At 41.6% G+C, this 5,302-nt stretch overlaps 1 long non-coding RNA gene across 1 annotated transcript; it reads right to left on the bottom strand.

The window, feature by feature from the left end:
• Positions 1 to 2,670: 2,670 nt before the first annotated feature.
• On the bottom strand, positions 2,671 to 4,208 carry LOC124699101. The gene is made up of 2 exons (XR_007001261.1): positions 3,177 to 4,208; positions 2,671 to 3,085 (listed from the first exon to the last, which is right to left on the bottom strand). It is a non-coding gene; the product is annotated as an uncharacterized LOC124699101 (long non-coding RNA).
• Positions 4,209 to 5,302: the final 1,094 nt, after the last annotated feature.

Raw genomic sequence — 5,302 nt, forward strand, 5'->3', positions numbered from 1 at the left:
TAGCTTCGGCATCCCACGATCGGCGCCGGAGGATTTTCGCGGCACCGTCAAAGGGAGCGATTTTATATTCTTGAGAGTTGATGTACTCTTCTTGAATATACAACCATCTCCTGCGCCATCCTTGCACGGAGTCGGGGAATTTGACATCAAAGTAATCAACTTCGGGTCGGACACAGATGACAACGCCGCCCACATTGTAGGCGACACTACGAGAGCTGTTGCGCCGGAGATAAAAAAATGTGTTTCCATAGTCCCCAATGAGGATGGGTCCCGAGAAAGCATTCGCATAGCGTGATAAAAATCGAGATGTGGAGGATGGAGTTAGGGGTCAGCTGATGTAGATGAATCTCATAAACAAAGAGAAGTCCACGGAGGAACTCATGGATGGGGGTAGAAAGGCCGCGAATGAGATGATCGATGAAAGTTACCTGATATCCAATTCGAGGCATTGCGAAACTTTCATCGCCGGGGAAGATCAGTGCCTCTTCCTTCTTCAGCAGCCCCAGTGTCTTGAGAGTCTTTAGATCTTGGTTGGAGATTTTAGATCTCTCCCATCCAGAGATCTCAACTCCCTCTGTTGACATGTTGGTTCCTGGAGCGGTGTGCCTGAGGAGCTTGGTGCGCGATGGCATTCAAACAAGTGTTGGAGGAGAATGGAGATGAGAGGAAACGCTAGGAGCTTGGGGGACAACAATGGTGCTTGTGGAGAGAGAAAGGAAAGTTGAGCGGCATAGCGAAGGGGAGGATTGGGGAAGAAGGAGAAGATTTATACCAGGTATTCGATTCGTCACGCCGTTGGATAAAAAGGAAGTGAATCTAGCGCCCTACACGTGTCTTCAGGGGTACAATGGTATTTTTACTACAAAGTTACTGGACATGTGGTACAGCGCGCGTGCCAGGAATTGCGGAGGACGTGTGTCCCCCACTTGCGTAACGTGTCAACGACGCAGAGTTTTGGACCTACATGTCAGCGAAGTGACAGGACTCGCACATTTCCAATGAGAAGTTCGTGGCCTTCGTCAGCATTGACGTCGCCATGAAATATTGCGACTGGTTTTTTCTTTTCAAAATAGCGAAAGGTGAAATGTAGATGATACAAGTAAAAGAAATCGGTGAGCCCTTGATCAAATACAAGTATTTGTTCAAATGCTCGGGGGCTACTTTTTATCAGAAGTTTGATATGGAGTTGATTCAACGAAGGTAAAAAAGATGAGCCTACAACCAAGTATAAATACTCGACTGTAGCCTCGGGGACTACTCCCATCGGGAGCTCTGGTCGCGCACCCGATAAAAATGGGAAATATGGAAAGTTGACAATATAGCGACAAAGGAAGCAAAAAGGAGAGCCTACAACCAAGTACAAGAACTTAGCCGTAGCCTCGGGGGCTACTCCCATCGAGAACGCTGGTCGCGTACCCGATGAATTATAATGAGTCAAATTGAATATATTCGAGTTAAAACATAACTCTTCATATACTCCCATCGGGAAGTCGAGATAGCAAGTCATCATATGACTCGAGTAAATATGCCATTCCAGCAGCCGAAAAAGGCACTCGACAATATATTCTCAGAGCGCGTCCGTCGCGAATAAATCTATGAATGCCATAATACTTTACGAAGTTTTGCAGGATTGCCACGAGAGCAGTTAACTGGTACCTGATCCGTCAGATGAACCAGCCCATCTACCATTATCCATGTGCAATTGTTTTTTGAAAATTATTTAGTGAATCAAAGAAATCATATGTTAATTGTAATGATGGAGATTTTACTCGATTCTCCGATTCAAGCAAAATCTCGGGGGCTACTGACATAGGCATCCCCAATGGGCCTGCCAAAGTAGGTACCTGGGGTTTACTGAAGGCCCATGACCTGAAGAATACGAAGCCCGGAAGCCCAAACAGGGTGTCGATATGGAAGATAGAGTTGTATTAGGAATAAGGACACTAGTAGAAAAACGCTCATCTATACCGGTTCGTAAGCGCCATTTGCACCGGTTTCTCAACCGGTAAGAGAATTCAGGGTTTAGGGTTTAGGAGGGGTTTAGGGGTATCAGAGCGTTTCGTATCACGTCGATGCACCAAAAACGCGTTTGGGTTTACGTAGTACATGAAGATCAAGGTGATGCATATCAAGTTGGTGCATATAATATAACACACATGTAATTGCATAAGTAGTACACTTCGATGCATATCAAGTCGATGCACCAGAATAAAGTAGTACATGCATGAAGATCGATCTTCATGCGTAGTGGTACTCTCCGAGGCATACTATCTACTAGATGGACCTAGCGCGCGTTGCAGCGCCGTTCTTCGCCACTGGCATTTAGAATTTTTGGTGCCACATGTATGTTTCAGGATGCATACTGGCAGGCGCCAACGACCGTGTGCATCCAGCAACCACAACATCCGAGCAGACACCTCGAAGCAAAGCGAACCAGAACCACACAGTAAAAATTAGGACACACAATCAAGCAGAAATGCTCCCATTTGAAGTCTGAACCTAACAGCCCCACATGATCCATCTGTATCAAAACCATCATCCAGTTATGCATTATGAAATTAATCGTGCATACTTGTCTCACTCACAAAACTCCAGTACAACAAAAGCACCTCATAATAATGCATCATCTTGTTGTAAAATTGCGTAAAAGCGGCAGAAGTATCAGGATGATTTATCCAACTAAAATCACATTTACCAATAATACAGAGTCCACATCAAAGCCCCTGAATGGTCTCTTGCTCAGTTATTTGATTATAACAAAAACTTCGGGAGCACTGGCAATAACTGCTTATAATTAGATGATGACAGCTAACTAAAAGTTAAGAAAGAACATTACTTATTCTTCTCTTAAAGCTATCAAGGCAGTACAATCAGCAAGGCAATTGGGAGGATTTTAGGCTCGAACTTCTGAGTTCTGACCGGTCCCTCTATGCCTTGGTGAGAGATTCCTCCTTATGTGGATGCTATTTCCATCTAAATATGTCTGGTAAGACAATGATAGAGTGAGGCTCAAGAATGAGTGAGGCTCCTCCACTTGAACCATTTACCAGCCTCCAAAAGATCAAATTGTCACTCTAGGATTTACCTATAACAGGGGAATTGTTTGTAAGATGGGAGTTGATTACATGCATTTTATACATAATCTCTAAAGAAAGGTTAGGAGGTAAAATACATACCTAGAAATTTACACTTCACATACAGAGAAAATATTTTTTCAATTCACTGTGAAGGCTCAAGAATGCCTAGTCCCAATTCTATATCTTCAAAAAAACATCTCTAGCCATATGTCAACTATATAAAAAATAATAACATTATAAATCTCTGCTAATGTGGATACTCACATCTTAAGAGATGTAGGTAAGGAGAAGTACCTCTTAACCCTCCTGATATCACCTCTCCCCAATAGCCTCCTAACTCAGAATTAAAGCATATGTGAGTCAGAACATAACTCTGCTTCATCTATACGAAGATATCATCAAGCTCGTCTAGCAAAAACTTGTTTTGATAAGGTTTTAATACCAATACGTTGTATGCCACAATATCATGTGCTAACCCTTTTCCCAAAATAACAATGAATAAATCTACATTCTGTCACCCTTAAGCAACACACCAATTATAATATTTGAAGTCCCATATTTCAGCTGATATCCCATCGAGCGTAGGTCCTAAAGTATGTAGAGTGCTTCATGAACACAAGGACTTTTACGAAGTTTTGGGACAATTATGTTGTAAGTCATACCATCCAGCGATAAGCTGCTAAGATAGAGTTCCTTTGAAGGAATCCCATGCAAAATATGTTGTTGTTCTCTCACAACAACACTGGTAATAAAGACCTTCCTAAAAGAAGGTAAGGGTAATCAGATAATCATGTATATAGCAAATTCATAAAACTAAACAACATGTGTCCACAAGAAAAATGACTTATTTTAGAAAATTCTAGTAGGATAAGATCAGAAGCTTTGATTTCCATCCTTATATTTTAGAAAATCTAAAAATTGGCAGTAACAGGGAGTAGGAATTGGCTTTTCATGTCCTGATATGATAGTGCACAAGTCCTATGTGAAGCATACTAAGAAAAGGAGGAAGAAAATACAACACAAGTCAACAAACCGAACTCACAACAGCAAACAAGATGGTTCCTTGAACTAAAAAGAGAACACACATGCAGTGAAATACATACCAGATATTGTAACCAAATAATATCAGCATATCCCTATGTTAACATACCTCTTTGCTGCTCCGTTTTTTGCTGCCAGCGTTTTGTTTGTTTGTGGCTTGTGTCTTCGTGCCTGCAGTACGATGGTTCTCAGCTAAATAAGACATAACACAAAATGGAGAAATGATATACCGAAGAAAACTACAATGCAAGTACTGAAACCAACAACTCGTTCAAGAGCTCAACAACGTGCATCCGATTTAAAAAACCTGAGCACACCCATGTAGGCAAACGGCAAAAACAGCTCGCTTGAGCAGAAAAAGCTTGAGTTCGGCACCAAAACTCAGCACCAGCACAACCAGCCAACACTATTCCAACATAAATCCAAAACTGCCAATTAATAACAACATTTCCATGATAGTAATAATTAAACTTTCATTATCTCCAGGCTTAGAACATTGAGAAGCAATGAATTTGAGAGATACTATACCAAAATTAGATAGAACCGAAATCTCAAGGGATGCAAGGAAGTTTGTGCATGGAATATTCAGTAAAGTATTTGGTTCACATGCAGTGCAGATTACACGGTTGAATCTCGAAAGATTAAAAAAGAAGTTGGGTCGAAAAGAAGCAGTTAGTATTCCAGTGTCAATACATTGTTAAGATGAAGCTAAACAGCAGTACACCAACTCCTAACAAAGAGAATGGTCCCATCAACAATTGAACCTGGATGCAAAAAGCAAGCAATATCCATGTCCTCTCTTAATTGTTATTGCAACAAATGTTCTCTCTTAATCGTTCATTAGAACTCGGGATCCTTACAGTACAACGACATAACAGACATATATCGAGAATACTAAGAATCTTGATCCTATCACAATTGAAAAACTATAGAGGAGGGTTGGATTCAGTCTAACTAAATGGATGCCTCGAAAGACTGCCCAGGATCAAGCGCGAGATCCAGCAAGATCCTAGTCGATTCAAGCAAAGAGATGAAGGAGGTAACTTAACTCCGAATTCACGGCGAGATCAACCGAGATCCTCCCGATGTGGCGTGTTCCAATCTCCTGGGGAATTCAATTTTCCGCGCAGTCCAAAACCAACCATGGGAAAAACAATACAGAAGCCAAGAAAGAGATCACAAAC

This window comes from Lolium rigidum, chromosome 3, assembly GCF_022539505.1.
Source record: "Lolium rigidum isolate FL_2022 chromosome 3, APGP_CSIRO_Lrig_0.1, whole genome shotgun sequence".
Classification (NCBI taxonomy): Eukaryota; Viridiplantae; Streptophyta; class Magnoliopsida; order Poales; family Poaceae; genus Lolium; species Lolium rigidum.